The following is a 21315-nucleotide window of genomic DNA, read 5'->3' as shown; positions in this document are numbered from 1 at the left end:
TTCAGGGCTGAACCCTACCTTACCTGAGAGAGATTGACAAACTGGAGAGAGTTCAGAGATGAATGAAAAATGGCCGGGGTGTTGGAGGGGTTGAAGTGGAATTTGAAACAGAGACTGTACATGTATCGCTTGGTAAGTCAGCCACTAAATCAGGATGGGGCAATGCTGGCAGCCTCTAGATATTTAAAGGATGTTAACACCAAGCTGGGAGATGGATTATTTAGCCCGATACAAAGATGGGGTCTACTGAGAAGCTGTGGGGTGAAATTAAGAAAGAGAATATTTGGGCTGAATCTCAGGGAGATCTCATTGACCTCAGTGACATCTGGGAGGAGGGAAAAGAATCTCCACAAGGCAGACCCAGGTACTGGCTCCCTGGCAGTTGTGGCAGCCAGGCCCTGTGGTCCCTCATGTTATGTTTGAGACCCTCCAGCTCTCAGGGCCCTCAGTACTCAATCGCTGCTGGATGTTCTGCCATATGGACAACATTTGTGACAGGAGTCTGTTTCTCTACATATCTAGGCCATGGACAAGTGCCCGGGATCTCATTTCATGCAGGCATGGCCCTACCCTGATCTCCAGGCCATTGGCAGTCATTGACTATCTAGCTTTAAATGTGCCATATTAACAGGCGTTCACCATTTCCTGGGGGGTGGGAGGGAGTGGGAGGCCATGCATCCCCTCAGGAACAGAGCACAAGGTGAAGGGGAAGCGTGACCAGTTGGGAAAACTCGAGTGAGTGAGGTGAGCAAGGTTTGGCCCTTTCAGGCCTAGAGAAATTCAAACACATTACGTCTATCATTCACTGCTCGGCCACTAAGGTTATAATTGTACCACACAAAGCAGTCAGGGGTGTCTGGCAAAAATTCTCCTTTACAAACCAGGTGCTGCTCCTGCCTGGAGTTCCATTATCCTCTCTCTAGATTTTTTCTTTTCTTTTACAGTTTGATCTACTGGGGTAGAATTTACTTCTCGGATACTAATTGCCAGGATCATTCCTCTTTTCTTTTCTGTAAAGCTTAACCAGGAAGGATGGTCTCATGCTTCAGTCACTAGACAGGACTGAGAAATCTGGGTTTAGTTCCCAGTTCTATCACAGACTCCATGTGTGGCCTCGGGCATGTCACCTCTTCTCTGTGGGTGACTTGGTTACTCTTTTGTACAATTGGGTTAACAGCACTTTTTTTTTTTTTTGTCTGTTCCATTTCAATCGTAAACTCTTTGGGTCTGGGACAATCCTTTACTATGTACAGTGCCTAATCCTATGGGGCTCTCTTCTAGGCTGAGGCCCGTAACCATGACTATAATAACAATAATTGAAAACAGGGTTTGATTATAATAATAATTGATAATAATCAGCCAATGACTATGACAGTCTGCACCATGGCAGGGCCTTGAGTCAACATAACAAGTTCGTGCAAGAAAAATGAGAACTTATTAGTTGACTTCATCACCTGGCAGAAGAGAGAATTCGCTGATGTTGTTCCAAAGCCCCCAAGGCACATGCATGTTTCAGCAATATGATCTCACACCAACTTGCTTTCATTAAAAGGAAAGTAAAAAGTCTTTTACAGGTGATACAAGGACTTCCTTCAGGAATTTCTCCAGCTGACGAGGTACTTTACAGGAAAAATTAACAGCGCTTCTGACTTCCACTGAAGCAGGAGCCAATGATTTTAGAAGCAAGGGATGTCTCCCAGATTCCCAGAGATCCTGCCTCAACAATCAGTCACACCTTCACCTGCACAAAGGAAAGAATAAAGGATTTATTGATGTGCTTAAGAAGAGGGATGACATAACATTTGATATGAAAGGAAAGGTACAGCAGGAATTGCCCAGTCACTGAAAGGTGAATACAGATTTTTCTGGTTAACTCCAGAGCAGGGAATTCATTTTCCCGACTGCAACATCCTGCTACGGAGTTTTCGTGAAGATAGTCATGTGTATCTAACCAGGTGAACTGGCTGCCTACCTGGATTAACAGGTAAATAGCAGGCTTCTGAACATGGGATATCCTCTGTTCTCCCCTCTAACTTTCTAGTAAGGAAAACTGGTCCTCTGTTTTTGTTTTAACATCCTTCCTGTTAGCATGCTGCAAAGCGAAAACGACGATCACAAAAAAATAAACCCAGCTGTCAATGATAGAAAAAATAACCACAACTAATTAAATATTGTATCCTGCACAATATTGTTGAGACCTAGGGAGAAACAATTAATGATGCATGGGAGGCCGAGGTGCAGACGTTTGCTCGGTAGTTCGAACAGTCAGCAAGACGCACCATAGAAAACAGAAACATCTGGGGAAATATTGTTTGGGATGGTAATTGTTCTTATTTTGAGCCTCAGGCCTGAAAATAAGGGGCTGTCCATCCAGTGGAGGGCAGTGTCTGGGTTCATTGTGAGCTGTATGGTAGAGTCTATGGAAGTTGGAAGTGTCTGTGCAGGTACAGTGGGGAATAGTTACTGATCTCCTTAGCTTGTATTGTCCAGGGGTGGACGAACCTGACCTGCAGCATGGGATGAAGCAGTGTATTTTGGCTTAATGTAGCCTCAGTGAGCTGCCTCTGCATCTCCCTGTCCTTCTCCAGGCTCTCTTTGCTTATGGCAATGCTTTCCCTGGCAACTCCTACACTGTCCTCAGCCACTGCCACAATCTTCTTTGAGAGCTCCATTCCTTTCTTCCTCTGGGTCCTCCAACTCTGCCTTCACCTCTCACCCATTTTGGATTTTTCAGAGGTTTCCGTAATGACTTCTGCAAACATCTCATCCCGAGGCTTCCTTATTTGCCCCCTCAGGGTGGTCAGGTGCTCTGCTGTTGATAGAGGCCCTGTCTTTGACAGTCTGACCACTGCAGGGGTCGTAGCTGTGGAGTATGATTATAAAAAAACAAACAAACCCGGGTTATTTTTCATTATCTAGACAGGCCATGGTAGCATTTCCTCAATGTGTATTTGTGCCTTTACCTCCCTGAGAATCTTCCCAGTCTTGGGGGGAACCTCGGAGATGGTAAGTGATGTGAGTGTGGGAAAGGTACTGGGTGCACTGGGATTTATGTGTGTGCAGTATATGCTCTATTGCTTTCCTGCTGAGCTTCAGAGGACTGGGGGAAGGAAATTACGTTCCTGGTCTCGTCCAGCTTTGCAGTGTTGTTTGTGTATTTTAGGCAGTTCAATGCTGCCGAAGGTGTTATGGTGGGCGTCGGTGTGCTGGCTGGATAATAATCTCCTCTCCATCCCCTTTAGGCTGTCCTGACTCTCCATGATGTTACACCGAGGCAGGTGACTAGGAGGCAGAGAATGGCCTTATTCAAAAAGGCAAAGGGCAGACTAGTGAGATATGCTGTGAGGTTATTTGCCACGATGGTCTCCCCAGAAGTGCTGCACGAGTGGAAGGGACTGGCAAGCTATACTCGGGGAAAAGACTCCCAGCCAGCCCCTACAATGTGAGAACCAAAATCGAGCAATTTCTCAGTCTTAAGTTCTGCTTTCTCTCCCCTGCAGACATAGAGACAATGCAGAGAAAAACCAAAAGGATCCTGCATTGACTGTAGGGCAGAATGTGTGTTACAGGGCATTTATACCTCAGCTGGACTTTTTGTACCTGTGCTGGGCATACACTATGCATTTATACCTCATGTAAACGATGAATACTAACCAAACTTCTTTTCCTGTAACCACTGTCTCAGTGAACTGTTGATTTTTAGGAAATAAATGTTTTCATTATTTGACTCTGCCATGAGCGGGGGTAGTGTACAGGCTGCGGCTACATCATGCTGCCAGCTCCCATTCTGAGACGGCAAACGGGTGCCAGGGGGCGCAGAGGGAGGCGGTTACCTAGTGTTACATGGCGGTCACCACCTGAGCACCCCGTTGTGGCCAGGGGTGCTCGGCAGTGCCCTACCTCTTGTTTCCCCTTCTTCAGAGCTCTAACACATCTTCCACCCAGCCTTAAGCTTAGCCTGGTCCCTCTTCCCTGAGGTACTGTCCCTTCCTGCTCCATTTATTTAGCAAATGGAAGAAAGCATTCGAGACAATTATTTTAAAACAACAGCCAACAGACATGTTTAGACTCATCTAACCTTATGCTTCATTGCATGTTCTATTAGATGGGCTTCCTTCCAAGCTACGGGAGCAGAACAGGCACGGGTAACAGCTTGCTATCTGGGGAATTCGACTGCATAACAATACCAGGATTATATCGCTGTAGTTACACTGGAGCTACCCCCCATGTGGACACTCTTACTCCCTTATAAGAGTGTCATTTCCGACCTGTCCCTTGCATCAACTCATTGCATCCTATTTTAATTGTCTGCTCTGGGTGGAGGGAGGCAGAGGAGACAGTGACCTGTTCTGCTGCTTTCTGCAGAGACAGGATGAGGGTATTGGTTGCTTCCCTGCCCATTGGGACACAAGGAGCAGGCATGTCTGTCAGCCTGGCTGGCCACCTCAGTACTCTTCTTTCCCCACAGATGTTGATGCTCCAGCCGTGTTCCTTCCAGCTGCTAACTGGAACTCAAGCATCTGCCCTTAATTGGCACCTGGCTGTCTCACTGGTGACCACACCTGGGTTTGGGAGGAGCGGGCGAATGTGGGTGTCACAGTTCAGGATGGGCGCACTGCCCCAGATAAAAAAAAATTACCCTCTTACACAAACAATAAGAAACACCTCCTCTTCCCCTTCGGCTGCCAAACAAACCCTGCCTTGGCCTCTTTTCAGAACCAACTGAAAGTTGGAGTGAAACTTGATCGACGTTTGAGGAAGATTCAACTACGCTCCTAATGCTCTAATGCCCTGAAGACATTTAACCCAGGTTATTGCCGGTTAATTGCAACAGAGAAAAAAATAACTCTGCGTGTGCTCCTTTTTGCCTCTTTATAAGGCATAAAGACACCTGAAGATTTTTTTGTTTTTTAAAGTGTTTTTTGTCTGCTTGTTATTTACCTTAGAAATATCAGGAAAGTCAAGTCTGGTCTTCCCTCTTTTGCTGGAGGTCTCTTTGGAGACCCCAAAGAAATGCCTGCCAGAGTCTTCAGCCCTCAACTGAAAGAATCTGTGGAATCTTTAACAAAGAAAGATTTTCTTCCAACTACTTTAAATCACTGGAGGAAATAGTTGTTAATAATAACAACAATAAAGAAATAATTTTAAACACTTCCTTGGTACCTGTTGTGTCCTAACCTTACAAGTTTTCTTTCTCTGTACATGTATCAAATGTATCTGGTCTCACAGCATAAGCCTGGTTGTTTACCTGAAGATAACAGAAGGGGTAAAAGCCCACTGAACCAAATCACAAAACAAAGTATTTGGTCTGAATGAGCGCTCTTCTGTCTCTATTGATGAGCTGGAGGAACAGACCTTCTGAGAAGACCTTATTTGCATAGACACACCTACTTTACCCAGGTGATCAATTTTGGCTGATTTGGATGAAAAGTCACTTACATCTTGGGTATGGAGTCATGAAATCACAATGATCCCTTCTTGTCTTGGAATGTATGAAATGTTGTTATTCCTATTGTGTGGCTAAACGGCAGCAGAATTGTATTTAATATGCCCTAATTAAAAGGTCACCATAACTGTGAGCTCACTCTCTAAGTGTGGGAAAGTGAGCCAACTATAAGTGAAAAAGAGAAGGGGGAAAAAAGAGATGTCTCTGGCTGGTGAGGAGGACTCTGTTTAAGGGTTCTGGAAACCATTTGCTCTTTCCCCTTCCGTGTTTAAAGACAAAACTAAATACACTCAACTAAGAGTTTTTGTTAAACCTCGTGTTCTCCAGGATTTACAGCTCTGTGGAAGTGGGCCTGCTAAAGCCCTGGCTGGAGCTGGGTTTTTTCTTGAATGTTAAGTTCACTGCTCTTTGCTATAGCAGCAGTGCTCAGAACCCTGGCTAAAACTAGGACTTTTGGAGCTGCTAGGCTCCAAACTACCATTGGCCCCAAGACAGTCCTTGAAGACCTGACTAGAGGTGGGGCCGTCAGGGCTAGCTAGGCTATTCACTCTACAAAATTTCACTGAGAAATTTGGTTTATTCCAAAGACACACAATGTCTTGCAAACCCCAAATCTTGAATTTTGGCCAGCTCTAGGGCAGAGTTCTCTGCCACAGATACAGATGTAGGAAACAGAGCCAGTGGCAGAGGGTGTGCAGTGAGTGAGTGACTGGGAAGCATTGATGGGAAGAGGGACCAAATTGAACCCAACAGATAGTGTGCGATATCAAGCTAAAAGATCTGGCCACACACCTCCCCCTTACCAAATTAAAATGTTGCACAAAGCAGACAAATAACTCATCTAAAATCAGCAACCCGCCTTCTGAGGCTCACAACCCGCCCCCCTCCCTGTATCCTGCCCTATGAGAAAGAGGATGTTTCTGTAGAAAATACATTTCATGGCTTAGTAGCCAATACACAGGCCTGAGTTTGCAATGCAATACGTCAGCCAAAACAACCAATGCACAACACAGCATATGAGCAAAATTTCCAAGCAGCTTCTGTTATTTGCCTGCTTCTGATCAGTGGCTCACTGCACCGAGCAGTGTCATTGCAGGGTCATGCAATAATAAGCTAGGATATGGAGGCTAAGAATTGGTGGTTAATGGCATTCACTCTGCTTGGACAAGCTGGGATTTTCTATGATTGCTCGGAATTCGTTATTCATCATCTAAATAAGTATTTGTCATTTTAGCTTCAGCCCTGGCCAAAGGGATGGGGATCTTGTTCTTCTACAGCAGGGGTCGGCAACCTTTCAGAAGCGGTGTGCCGAGTCTTCATTTATTCACTCGAATTTAAGGTTTCGCATGCTGGTAATACATTTTAACGTTTTTAGAAGGTCTCTTTCTCTAAGTCTATAATATAGAACTAAACTATTGTTGTATGTAAAGTAAATAAGGTTTTTAAAATGTTTACGAAGCTTCATTTAAAATTAAATTAAAATGCAGAGCCCCTGAGACCGGTGGCCAGGAACCGGGCAGTGTGAGTGCCACTGAAAATCAGCTTGCGTGCCGCCTTTGGCACGCGTGCCACAGGTTGCCTACCCCTGTTCTACAGTGTCCTTTTTATCATATTTTTCATATATAATTTCAAATGTCAATGACATTTTAATGGTTTTTTTAATGTTGATTTCAATAAGTCTCGGAGCACTGGGGAAGTAAGCTAAGGTTGTGTAAATTGAAAAAAAAAAAAAAAAAAGGAAATGGGATCACCTGGGCAATTACAGTCCTGTCAACCTGACATCAGTCTTGGGCAAGATACTGGAGTGGATGATAAGGAAGTCAATTAAAAGAAGATAATATAATTAATGCAAATCAACCTGAGTTTACGGAAAATAGATCCTGCCAAACTAATTTGATAGCTTTTTCTGATCAGATTAAAAGTTTGTCTGACAAAATGTATAGTGCTGATGCAAGATATTTAGACTTCTGAAAGGTGTTTGACTTGGTACCTGTGACAGGGTCGGTAGCTCACCGCTGTGGCGCCTCCTCCTGGCCGCTTCGGGGAATTAGTTTTGCGCCAGTAGAGCGCCCTCTTTGGGTGGCGTTCCGCCTGTCGTCTCGCCTCTGTGGGGTGCACGGACTTGCGTTGCTCCCGACGTCGGCGTCCTCTTCCGGAGCACTGCCCTCCAACAGTGTCCCTTTGTCCAATCACACCCCCTTCCGGGGGGGGGGGGTAAACGACAGCCCCACACCTTCAAGTCCGATCCTCACCGTCTAGGATCTGGTGTGGTTCTGACCAGCCGCTCCCTGCGGCCCGTGGCTGCGCGTGGGGTAGCACAGCAAACAAAGGGGGAAAAGGGGGGGGACCTCAGGCCCGCCCACTACTCTGAGTCCCAGTCCAGAGGCCCTCGTGTGACAGTCTCACTGTCTTCCTTCTCCTTCCTCCTCTGACTATCCCTCTGGACCGCTTCCCCAACCGCCCTTCACTACGCTAGGCCTCCTCCTCCCAGGCCTGCTGCCTAGCAGGCTATGGAGTAGGGCCTTCTCCCACTCTCTCAGGCTGGCCTGCACTGCGCTGTCCGTGGTGCTGGCCTCCCAGCTCTGGAGACAGACCTTCCCCTCTGAAGGCCTGGGACAGACTGACTGCTCCTGCTCTGGGCAGCCTTTTATATGGCTAAGCCGGGCTCTGATTGGCTGGCTCCAATCTGTCTTCCTATTGGCTCCCAGTAAGCCCTCTCCTGATTGGCCGCGCGTCTACGCAGGCGCCTAGGCCTGCCGCAGCCCAGTCTCTCTAGGTGTGGGGTAATCGCCCCACCACAGTACCACACAACATTTTGATGAAAAAACTAGAATGATATTAACTTACCACAGCACACTTTAAATGCTCAGTATGTCTCAGTATGTTTCAACAAGCTCATGTGGGCAGATCTTTATCTATTCCTTATACCTGCTACATATCCCTTTGGTTTGTGTGGTTATCAGAGCTGGGTTCAGTCACAGCCTGACCATACGGTGTTTAGCCTTCCCCTCAGTGCTGCCATGGTACCTAGACTCTCCCCACTGCTCTGTAACCGCCCTACACCCAGGATACCTTGTCTTGTGACAACACCTTCAGACATGGATAGATCCATCAGCTTCCCTTGCAGAACCTAACATACAGCAAAAATCCTCTAAATATTTCACTGTGTATATGGGACCCCAGCAAGATCTGAGACATTTTCCCAAAACATGGCCACATTGAGGAGAACAGAAGGATTCAGGGCAAGTTTCTTTAAGATCTGAGGCCTGAATTTGCTCCCTGTTATCCTGACTGGTGTAAACCCGGAATGATTCCACTGTCGACATCATCATTACACTGGTGTGAAACTGTCATGTGGGAGTAGAGACTAACTTTTAATTAGGGTGACCAGACAGCAAGTGTGAAAAATCGGCACAGGAGTTGGGGGATAATAGGAGCCTATACAAGAAAAAGACCCAAAAATCGGGACTGTCCCTATAAAACCGGGACATCTGGTCACCCTACTTTTAATGAAGAGAGCAAAACAAGTTTACACAAGGGAAATGTTTCAGCTATTTCTGTGGGTCACCTGATCTCCCCAAAACCTTATCCAATCCCATCTTGCGCAAGCTTGAGATGTGGGCCTGTCCCAGGTGTCTGCCACTGTGCCAAAGGGAGAAGCTTGAGTGTGTGAGGGGAGCAGGGTTTGACCCTTTCAGACTAAGGTTTCACACAATGTTGTCTTAAGTGTCTTGTTGAAATCCCAATGGTTTATCTCAATGATGAGCTGCTCATTGTATAATTAATGGAGATATCCCATCTCCTAGAACTGGAAGGGATCTTGAAATGTTATTGAGTCCAGCCCCCTACCTTCACTAGCAGGATGAAGTACTGATTTTGCCCTAGATCCCCAAGTGGCCCCCTCAAGGATTGAACTCACAACCCTGGGTTTAGGAGGCCAATGCTCAAACCACTGAGCTATCCCTCCCCTCTGCTCTAGCACAGGGAGCAGTCAGGCATGTCTGGCAAGGAGTGTTGTCTCCAAACCTACATGGTGCTCCTGTCCATGGTTCCATGATCCCCTGCATCCAGACTATTTTATTTTAGAATATTATGTACCAGAATAAAATTTAATTCTCATACAGTAATTCCCAGCATCACTCTGTTTTCCATTGTTATAAACCTTAGGCAGGAAGGATGGGTTATAGCTCAGTCACTAGAGGGGGCTGACATATTCAGGGCTTAGTTCTTAGCTCTCCCACAGATTCTGTGTGTAACCTTGGGAAAGTCCCATGGGACAGAGTCGTAAAGGTATTTAGGCACCTAAACATGCAGCCAGACTCCCAGTGAACTTTTAAAAGTCTGGGCACTTGAGGTGCATGAATAACTTTACAAATCTGGCACCTTTGTCTCTCTGGCCCCCTGCTCCTCAAGTATCAAATAAGATTAATAATATTTCATTTGTCTTGTCTATTCTGATTGTAATCTGATTGGAGTAGGCATAGTATTTTCCTAGGAACATGTGCAGTGTCTAGCAGAATCAGGCTCTGATCTAGTCTGAGCCCTCAAAGCATGACCACAATAAACGGTTTGATCAAAAAGTTCATTGACTACAACAGTCTGCATTTTTGGTAGACCCGTGGGATGTGCCCAGAGAACAAGAAAGCTTCTTAGATAATGTACCCACTGTGATTGGCACAGAGTAGAATTCATGGATGTTGCTCTAAAGTTCTCAAGCCAGCAAGAGACACCTGAGAGGTAACCTACAGAAGAAATCAATTTCAACCTGACATGCCCACAACCTCAGAGCACCCTCTGGCGTCTGATCCCCACCACCACACTGATCAAACTCTCCTTACACTCTAAGAATAGCCTCAACCACTCCCATTTGCCCAAATCTTCTTAACCCCATCCCCACTTCTCCATAATTTCAAGTGTCCCTAAGTCTACGGCTACACTGGAGGTGGAGATGTAATTTTGGCTAGCCACCTCAAGTAAGTGTCCAGAATTTCAGATGGGATCCGACTCGGGGTGGCTAGCCAGTTCCACCACTAGCGCTGCACCAGCTACATTTCTATTTTTAGTGCGTGACCTGAAGCAGAACTGGTGTGGGTATGTCTACCCAAACTGAAGATGACACCTCAAGCCCCAGTGTAGAGATACCCTTAGAGGATGTGAGAGTTGATAAGCTCTTCACAGTTGGGGAAGGGAGAAGTCAAGGGCTCATCACCCATGATCTATCTACCTTTCCAAAGTGTCTTTCACTGACACTCCTGGCTCTCACCACTCTACGACAGTAGTATCAGAAAGATGCTCTTTCTAATTGAGCATCATCCTGCTGTCTCACAGTGCAACCTGCTGGACTTTAGTGACACTACAATGAATACAATGATGGAAAGATGACAACCTCTGCCTAATTAAGGCTAGGATAAAAAAATTCAAATGTAGATTTCTTCAGATCAAGTGGATTAAAAAAAATCTGCCTGAAATTTCTGATGTGTGGTACAATGGTAAATTGTTGTTTCAGGGAACCATCGGGATAGGATGAGAAATGAATTTGGGGGGATCATGTTCCATTGAAATAATCAAAAACTTTTCCTTTAGCAAATTTCATATCCTTTTGTGCACAAAAATGTGCTTGATTCTGATCTAAGTTGTGCCACTTTTATGCCATTGTAACTATGAGGGTGGCTTCAGTGGAGTTACCGTTGATTTACAGCAGTCTGTGTACCAGGAAGGAGAATCAGGACTTACACCGGAATCCAGATTGGCCTGATTTCCTCTGTGGTCCTCAGTTTGGATGATGAGTTTTGGAACATAGGGAGGGGGTCTAGATGCCATGCCGCTCCACAGTGGGTGTTACACACCGTACGGTCAGTCTATGACTGAACCCAGCTCCCCTGACACCACAAACTGAAAGGATTTCTACAAGTTGTAAAAATTAAAGATCTACCCAGAGGAGCTCACAGAAACCGATAGAGATGTGTGGACCATAGTCTATAAACACCCAGGTGAGGAAATAACATGCAATAGGGAGATTTTTAGGGAATTTTATTTTATTTTAAATTTAAAAAAATAAACAAGTTGGAATTCTAAAGGAGATGAATGATAGAAACAGCCCCCTTGCCTCCCACCCATACACACTTCAGCAATATTATCTGAAACCAACTTGCTTTTATTAAAAGGAGAGTAACAAATCTTATATGGGTGATACAATGGATCCCTTCTGGAATTTCTCCAACTCACAAGATTTTTTACAGCCCAAATAAACAGCACGTCAGTGTTCCATTGAAGCAGGATCTGATGATTTTAGAAGCAAATGGCTGTCTGCCAGATTCCCAGAGATCCTGCCTAGACAATCAGTCAGAAAGTCGCCTGTATGAAGGAAAGAGAATCAGATTTTTGGATGTTTTCCTTTAGAACAGAAATACTATGATGTTTGATTTCCAATCAAAAGGCAGCAAAGGAATTGCCTTGTCACTCTATGGTGAGTGAAGGGATCCCTGATTAACTCCAGCACGGGGAAGTCATTTTTTCCTACTGCAACCGTCTATTACAGAGTTTTAAGGGGGATACTCATATGTATCTAAACAACTGAACTGGCTTCCTATAAAAACTACAGTGGAGAAAAGCACGATGCTCATCCAGGCACAGTTATTCTATCAAACACACCTTAGGCACAGCTGATAGATAATTATTTAGGTGATAAATAACTTACGCTTAAAGAAAAAGGGAAATTTCACTTCTATCAATGGTTAACTCTGTTCTGAGGGCAATGCCATACCAGCAGCCTGGCCTGGTAATAGCATGGATATCTGGGCATGCTCAGTGAATCAGCCAGGAGGGTTGCCGAGCAGATGCAAGCCTGGGTACTCCAGCCCAGTTCCCTGGTTCTCACTCTGCAGGCCAAAGGGGCTCCCAGCGTCCCATTGCCTGCCCCTGACCTGCATATTTGGTGTTTTAGTAGGTGGGGAAATCTCTCACCCTCCCAACTGCCTCTCAGGGAGCTGTACATTAATAGGACCAGACAGGGCGTCCTGTATAATTTATGACCGATAATGTCTGAAACAAGTAGAGCAGAAATAAAAATGCTTAGAGATTTACAATGTGGCCAGTCTCATTTTAATTGGAACCTTGATGTTTAAACCATTCAAAAAAAAAATATGTAGAGTGTTCACATTGACATCACCAAGATTTTTACAACTGCCTCCCTTGGTTAAGGGATAAGACTCTGTACTGAGCTGCTTTATGGATGGAAGGAATCATGAGCCCTTAAATGGTTTTAAATCCTTTGTAGACTGGTGCCGTTTCAATTATACAGAAGAGTGAGCACTCTGATAATATGCCTGTGTCACCCACTGGTCAGCGTGTGTTACGTGTCCCTTTTGTGCCTGATCTACAGCGAATGGGAGTCTGTTACAGCCCCAGCTACACAGCCTGGTCCTTCGATCTGGAGAGACCCAAGAGCTTCCTTCTGGAGCTGTCTGCTTCATTCCCCAATCTGCTGAGCAAGATCGTGCCTAGCACACTGATGTGTTACAGCATCCCCGGTCTGTGAGCTCTCATACACAAGCTACTATATTTTAACGTAGCTCCTCCTATGCATTAATATTAGCAGCGTCTGGACCCACACATACTGTAAGGAAGCCCAGTGACATGCTGCACTGTGCTGGTCTGACTATGATTTGAATGAATTTGTTAGTTTCCACTCAAATATTATTCACACTAGGTCCATCTGGATGACCCTTGAGGGAGGACTAGGACATGTGTCCAGTTATAATATTCTGACAGTTGTGATTTAACTAGTTTGAAAATACTTTACCTTATTTACTTTTGTACCCTCCTTACACGCACACAAACTTACACCCACCCTCAGGTATCAGTAAACTCCAAACTCTTAGGCTTTTCTTTTTTTATTAAGCTGTAGCTTTAGAGTTTGAAAGCTGTATCAATAACGACTCTCAGCAGACAACAGCCATTTGTTCCCATAATTTCATAGCTTTTAAGGCCAAAAGGGACCAATAAATCATCTAGTCTGACCTCCTGTAAGACATAGGCCATAGAATTTCCCCAGTTACCCCTATATTGAGCCCAGCAACTTGTATTTGATTATCTTCCACAAAGGCATCCATCCTTGATTTGAAGACACCAAGAGATGGAGAATACGTCATTTCCTTGGTACCTTGTCCCAATGGTTAATCACTCTCACTGTAAACATTTTTCTGTTATTTCTAACTTGATTTGTCTGGCTTCACTTTCAGCCAGTGGTTCTTGTTCTGCCTTCTCTGCTAGATTAAAAAGCCCTTGAGAATCTGGTATTTTCTCCCTGTAAATATACTTAAACACTTTAATTAAATCCCTGGAGACACCTACATTAGATGATGATTCCTCATTGACAAGTATATTCTATTCTATTCTATTCTATTCTATTCTATTCTATATGTGTGCTTTACTGAGATTGTAAGGTGCTAGGTTTTCAGTCAGATTCTTGAGCAGTGCTAAGTCAAACTCTTTGCAATAATATAATTATGTTACATCCTGGCAGTTATATTGATCAACTAACCTTGAAAGTCACCAAAAAAAAATGAGGTTTCTTTAGCAAGACCTAATAGGCTAAAATTCCTGATCATTGGCATATTCCTAATCTTTCATTCTTTATTGATTGAGTCATTTTTTCTATTATTTTGCCAGGGATTGATGTCAAGCTCACTGGCCTCTAGTTTCCTGGGCCATCTTGCCTATCTTTTGTGCCTATTGGCATAACATTATCACTCTTCCCATCTTCTGGAATTTCCCCAACATTCCAAAATGTCTCCGAAATGATCAGGGGAACAAAGATCTCCTCACCTAACTCTTTGAGGATTCTGTGACAGAAGTTATCTAGGTCTGCTGATTTAAAAATGTTTATCCCTAGTAGATGCTAACATCCTCCTTAGTTACTAATGGACTAGATAGAAGTCACCATCTTCATGTAATATCAGTACATCAACCTGCTGATTTCCAAATACAGAACAGAAATATTTATTGAACACTTCTGCCTTTTCTGCCTCATTATGAACATTTTTTTCAACATCTAGAAATGGGTCTTTACCATTGTAAGCATTTCTTTTCTTCCTGAAATTTTAAAACAATGCTTTCTTGTCCTTACACCTGTCAGCTGAGGATTCTTCCCTTTTCATATTGCTGCACTTCATTACTTCCAATTTAGATTGATTGCTATTTCCTCTGTATCCCATTTGTTATAGATAATGTTCTATTTCGAACAGTTGCCTTCACTTCTCCTGCAGACTGCTACAGGGTAGACACAGCCCCCACACTCTCTCCTCCAGACTTTTGTTTTTCCTGCTTGATTTCTATATTCTAAAATACAAAAGCAATGTAGACAATGGTATGTTTGGGCCCCAACGCCTGCCCGTATATGAAGCTATGGCAGAATATTGAGTCTGTAAAAGGGGCTCGGGGGGGGAGGGGGAATTCTCCCAAAGCATGAGCAGCACTAGGCTGCCATAATAGATCTATTCTGTTCCTGTTATAAGCACTGGAGTTGGGGTGGTGCTGGAGACATTGCTGGAGGCTGTCAGGTCTCTGGGGGCAATCCCAGTAGCACTGAGCACGGCAGAAGATCTGGGTTGCTCCTGGCTGTGGAATAGCCCATGTTCAGCCTCAGTTGGGCTGTTCTATGTAGGAGAAGCCACTAGGGTGGTTCTAATACATGCTGGGACCACTCCAGCCCTCAGGGGGCCAAGAATATGAGCAGCTCAAAAGTGGCTTAAAGCCTCCCTTTGGCCCTGCCCTTGGGCCACATGTGCTGAGCCTCCGAGAGCATTAAACAACAGCTCAGATGTAGGAAGGAGGGGAACAGGCATTTCTGTTCACACTGCAATGTCTACCTTGTGCAATGCTGAACTTACCTTTGACAGCAGAAATGATGTCTAGCACACAAGCCAATGATTTTAGAATTGAAGAGACAGCTCCTAAAGTAACAATTACCCCCACGGAGTCTACATTGCAGGTAGGGATTATTAGCCTGGGAGAATGCTGCACACAGAAAAAAAAAGTCAATCATTCTTCAGAGCCAAATAGGCGCTGTGATCCCAAGAGGACAGGCATTTCTTATTCACTTATACCTGACCGTATCAGCCCAAAAGTTCAAGTCCAAACATTTATCACAGCCTTAGTGCTATTGAAATGGGTGTAGTGCTGTGACCATTCCGTGGCTGCCACTAAGAAGAGAATGCAGCAAGTTAATTAAACAGGGGCGCTGGCTCTTGGGCTGCAGAGTTGAGAACTGTAGCTCTCAGCACATGGTGTCCTGTGCTGCCCTCTGCCTTTAAGTGATGGAAAGCATTCAGCTGCTCAGACCTCCATGTTCCCTGAGCGGCTGCTGCTTTGGGTTTGATTACCTCTGTCTCTAGCAGTGATGTGCCAGGCAGTCTCACAAATGCAATTTGGTGAAGTAGGGTAGAACTCGGTTGGATGGCTACACATTTTTGAAATAGAAAAGCTTGAAAAAGTCCCTTCCCGTTTCAAATCATGCTTGTCTGTGAGACTCTGTACAGATTTTTTTTCTCTGAAATCTCACTTGGAAATAATGTCTTCATGACTAGTTGCCAGATTTTGGTTACACATGAAGGGCCTGTTATTTTGAAAATGCAACCCCAATGTGCACACCGAAAGCTTGTAGACTAGTTAGGTTAGAACATTTTTAACTGCAGGTTATTGTGCAATCTAAACAGACACATTGTCATGTCTGCAAACACTGTCCCACCTTCAAATAATATAATTTCTTAGAAAGCAGCCAAGTACATAATAGTGAGATTCTTAGAGAGAGTGGGGCTAAGACACTAAGACGTAGGGCTGCCGCTTTAAGGGTCTGCGTTCTGTTCCCAGCTGTGTAACCTCTCAGTTGGACATGAGGCCTGACTTTATAATAGAGGTTGTGAAAGGCACAGAATTATGAACACTAGCCAGCTGCAGAAGTTACATTTTAACTCCCAACTCTATGCACTTTGTCTTTCACCAACAGGTGTATTGAACAAAAGTTGGCCACACCTCAATTTCTTTACCAATTTCTTCACTATTCTGATATTCAGTTCTGTGATTGCCTGTTAGAGGAAGAGTACATGCAGTGCAGAGAGAATATAGGGTTGTTTAAGCAACAAGTCTCAGAAAGATCTGAGGAAAACATTATGGCAATATTTTTTTCACTGGTCATAATTCAGTCAAATTTTTATGTATTTTCTTGGGGGCAGCAAATACACATTCCTGACATCCAGACAATTCCACTGCCAAATTTCACATATTCTCTGCAAACTTCAGAGGCGCTAGAGTGCCTAAGCGAAAAGTCAGAAACACATTTCTAATAGACAGTATTAGACAATCTTAGTATAGATGCCCATATATCCCTCTGTATCATCCATCATTTTCATTTACCTCTTACCTGGTGCACCCTGGAGCACTAGAAGGAAAACTGCAAACAGCAGATAAAGGATCTTCATTGCTGAAGGTCAGCCGGCAACTCAGCGTAACTGGAGAGAAGAGACAGAAAGACAGGGAGGAGGCAAAAAGTCCCTATATTTATAGGACATTGGGGATATGCTGAGCTGTAGAAACAGAAGAAGATTAAAATTTATTGGGGCCCTGGGCACAAAGAACATTTTGGGACCCCCACAGACACTCCCCTCACCACACGGCCCCGCCTCCTGCTCCTCCACTTCCCCCCAAGGTCCCGCCCCGCGGCCAGGCTGGAAGCCAGAGCTGGGCTGTGGTCAGAGCCGTCCAAGGAGCCGGGGTCACTGTGGGGAGCCCCAGAACCTCCACCTGCCCTGGGTGGCACATTCTGGGGGACTGGGACATGGGCCAGGGGCTGCTCTTAGGCATCCTGGCCCCCCGCCCAGGGCAGGTGGAGGGTCTGGGGCTCCCCAGAGCGGCCTAGGATCCCTGGGTGCCTCTTACTGTGGCCTGGCTCCAGCTTCTGGCCTGGCCAGGGGGTGGGATCCCCAGGAAAGAGGAGAAGCAGGGGATGGGGCCACAGTTCCAGTGGACCCCACACTTCTATACTGGTTCTGGTGCTCCTACGGGGGCCCCCAAATTGGTCAGGGCCCCTGGGCCTGGGCCCCATAGACCTGTGCATTAATCTGCCACTGTGTAGAAATATTATTTTCATCCAAATGGCATTTATAATATGTGTTCTGTATTCTCATAATAATAATAATAATGATTTTATCTATACAGCTGAACAGCTCCTAGGAATATTTCAGAGAAATATGATTGTGTGATGCAAAATATATTTTAAAAAACAGATTTTGTGTAACTAATTTTAATGTTAATTGAGTGTCTTAAATTGGGTTTCTCATGCTAATCTCTTTTTCCTTAGCCAAAATAAGAATTATTGGAGAATTATTGCACAATTGTATATTTTATTAGTCAAGATAGAATTGAAAGCAATTAAGAAATTACAGAAAGTAATAGAAAGGCGGTTGGATATTCATGTTTATGAAGTATCAGAGGGGTAGCCGTGTTAGTCTGGATCTGTAAAAAGCAACAGAGATCCTGTGGCACCTTTAAGACTAACAGATGTATTGGAGCATAAGCTTTCGTGGGTGAATCTAACATCTGTTAGTCTTAAAGGTGCCACAGGACTCTCTGTTGCATGTTTATGGAATGTATAATAATGAATACTAAAAGGTAACAAGTCACATAAATTCATTCAAGGCCTTATCAGAGTTGTGTTACATAGGCAAACTTTACCCTAGTTCTTTACTATGTTGGGCAACTGACTTTGGTACTAACAGGAACTATGAATCCTTTAGTGCAGATCCTTATCCATTTCTAATCAAAAGTGTTCCCCAGTGGAATTACTAAATGTTCAAGGCTAACTCAATATTCAGATAGTGGGAACAATCTTTAGCTTACCAGCCAATTCAAAGCTTCTTCCTCCTTTTGAGAAAGAAGCTGTGAATTTCCCTCAGTGACAAACTCTGTAGGTTTCAGAGGGGTAGCCATGTTAGTCTGTATCAGCAAAAAGAACAAGGAGTACTTGTGGCACCTTAGAGACTAACAAATTTATTTGAGCAGAAGCTTTCATGGGCTATTTCCCCGCTAAACTCAGGGTGTCTCTCAGCTATCTGATATGGAGGAAACATTTCCTTTGACACATATTTCCTGACTTCAACACTCAGAATCACATGCTGAGTTACCCTAATTTCTAGACAACAAAGATTCAGTTTGTTAGTGAAATACACGTATACATCACACATTCTATTACATCACACTCCCATTTATCTGACCGGCCTGGGCAACATCCAGACTTTCAGGTAACTGGGCATTTCGACAAACAGAAGAAGTGCTAGAGAATTTAGTGCTAGAAACCAGAGAGAGTAGGAGGAGGGGATGGGGCTGAGCTAATCTTCGCTCCTGCATGCTAAGGTAATGGTGGTCCCCAAGGTGCTGAATGGACAGAGCCCAAAGGGAGGCAGAGAGGAGGCTGGAGGAGGGAAAGGGGGAAGAAACGACGGATGAGAAAGGAAAGGAGGGCAGAGGGGCTCAGGTGGTTAATTAGCCACCTGAGACCACAGCCACCTTGGAGCTGCTTGAGCACTTCCCAGCACTGACAAATCTGAGGGAGTGAGCCAGCCCTACCCCTCACTATTTGTATTAGTGCTTGTGGAGCCCAGGGCATCAGTGCCGGGATGCCCTCAAGAAGCACCAAGGTGGCTGTGGTCTGAGGTGGCTAATTAACCTCTTCCTGCATCTTTTTTCCTTCCACTTTTCTCTCCTCTATCCTCCTCTCTGCCTCCTTTCTCTCCCCTCCCTCCTGCCCTGTTCTCTTTCCCTTAATTTCAGTTCTGTCTGAGCCTGTGGTTCTCTCCTGAATCCTTCTCCTTTCAATCTCCGCCTAAATCTTTTCATCTGTTTTCTTTTTGCCAGTTCTCTCTCTCTCCCTCACATCACCTCTTCTCTCCTCCCCTATTTCTCCCCATTTTCTCACTGCCATCATCCCTAACTTCAGAAATCCTCCCAAATCACAGTTCCCAGAGCCCTATGGTTAGTTAATCAGTGGGTGATTAGCTAACACACCACTACAGGGGGGACATACTGTGCATTCAGATAACTAGGATTTCTGGATACAGGGAATTTGGATAACTGGAATTAACCTGTAGATGGTTTTAAGTCAAGTAACTTTACAATAACCAAGTTTTCATTGGGGCAAACAAAATGCATGTAATTGTACCACTTATCCATTAAAACCGGCGTGAAGGCGTCTTCTCCAGTTCTGCGTCACAGTGACCCTGAGTGGTCTCTCGAGCTCACTAGAAAGTTCATTTAGATAGTTCACTCACTCAAGGGGTTATGACAGCCGTGTTCTTCTTCTCTTTCTGGATCTCACTGCCGTCTCCCTAGACAGAACATTAAAGGAAGTATTAATAGGGTGAACATAAAGGAAGTGACTTTAGTAGTTACCAGACTGGGGGTGCTCTCTGTAGCCAGGTGATGATAGTCCCACTCGCCGTCTCTCTCATCCAGATATATGAGCGTCACATGGATGCTTTGACCCAAACTGCCTGTTTTATAGATTCTCAGGGCTTGGTTTCTTCTTGGCAAGGCTGTTGTGGGCCAATCAGAAAGTGACCCCTGCTTCTGGGGAAGATTTGAACTGTCCAACCACAATCTGGATGCTGGAATTCTTGTAACTCTGTCTCTGCAAAATTCCATGGTCTTTGTGCAAAACATCTTGTGCCCTCCCAGATTGTGTAAGATATGTTAAGCCACCATGTCTTGTGCAAAACATCTTAGGACATATAACGAACACCTGCTGGTTTAGCTCTGATCAGCAACTTACTTCTGCAGGCCACTTCCCACAGGCCTCCCTGCGGTGTGCTCCTTGGCCAACTTGACACAACTCTGAGACCTTCCTCAAGTGGCAGTTTCTCTGTCAGCACTTTGAGCTGCCAGCAGAAATACCCACTCTGAAGGAGAGATACTTTGCATAAATCCTTTCACATTTCTTGATGATTCTGTATGTTTTTTTCATAACTTACAATGCTGCAATATAAAGTCATTTGACTCATTTGCCTGGTGTATTACTGATAAAGTTGGCCACAATTAAATCAATATATAAAACAAATTGCTCTTCATGACTCTGTACCAGTAGCTTGATAATCTCTACATTTGATTTTTAAAATTGTATGCTTGACTTGTGTGTTTACATATAGTAATAATTAATACTTATACTTATTAGTAATAATAATGTTAAAATTAATCAGGCATTGTGGTTGTTTAGCCCATATTACATTTTAATTGAGTTCACCTTACAGATTTTCACTTCCTATTGGTTCCGAATGTATCACTTTGTAGAATATAAACCACATGCTTTCTTCCCTTTGTTAAAATTAGTTAGACATTATAGGTGCTGCCGCTGATAGTGACACTTTAATTTGAGATTGGCCGACACATTCTTTTATATGCCCCTGTTTTCAGTTACTTAGAAATTTGCCATATTTAAAGTGTTTAAAGTTCTCTGTGCCATGCAGTGAACAGAGAATGTTTGGGTTGGTTTTTGTTTTGTTTTGTTTGTTTGTTTGTTTTTAGCAACATGCCGTATCAAGCTCTACTGAGGAAAACACATCTGTGAAATGGGCTTTTCGATCATTTATAATTTAACCAAATCTGAATGGCTTTCCATGGAAGCAGAAAAGAACCTCCCTGGCTTCAGGGCTGTTTGCCTACCAAATATTATATTTCCACTGCAATCCATGAAAGCTTTAGAACGCTTCAGAAAAAAGAGTTGGAAAAAAATATTATAATAGAAAGAATTAAGCAACCTAACCCTAGCCTCAAAAATATCCCTCTATACTATCCCTGGATTTTATGTACTTCTTACCTGCAGC

The 21315-nt window shown here is 44.2% G+C and overlaps 1 long non-coding RNA gene across 3 annotated transcripts; it reads right to left on the bottom strand.

Moving 5' to 3' along the window:
• Positions 1-11461: 11461 nt before the first annotated feature.
• Positions 11462-19958, bottom strand: LOC128834869 (uncharacterized). Of its 3 annotated transcripts, none has more exons than XR_008444508.1 (4): positions 19889-19958; positions 16866-16953; positions 15337-15463; positions 11462-11800 (listed from the first exon to the last, which is right to left on the bottom strand). It is a non-coding gene; the product is annotated as an uncharacterized LOC128834869 (long non-coding RNA). The 3 variants fall into 3 exon arrangements; XR_008444506.1 differs by having other exon boundaries at positions 19659-19935; XR_008444507.1 differs by having other exon boundaries at positions 19768-19935.
• Positions 19959-21315: the final 1357 nt, after the last annotated feature.

The sequence above is a fragment of the Malaclemys terrapin genome, chromosome 3 (assembly GCF_027887155.1).
Source record: "Malaclemys terrapin pileata isolate rMalTer1 chromosome 3, rMalTer1.hap1, whole genome shotgun sequence".
Taxonomy (NCBI): Eukaryota; Metazoa; Chordata; order Testudines; family Emydidae; genus Malaclemys; species Malaclemys terrapin.
Note: the sequence above shows the minus strand (reverse complement) of the source record. Positions and strands in the feature narration are given on the sequence as shown.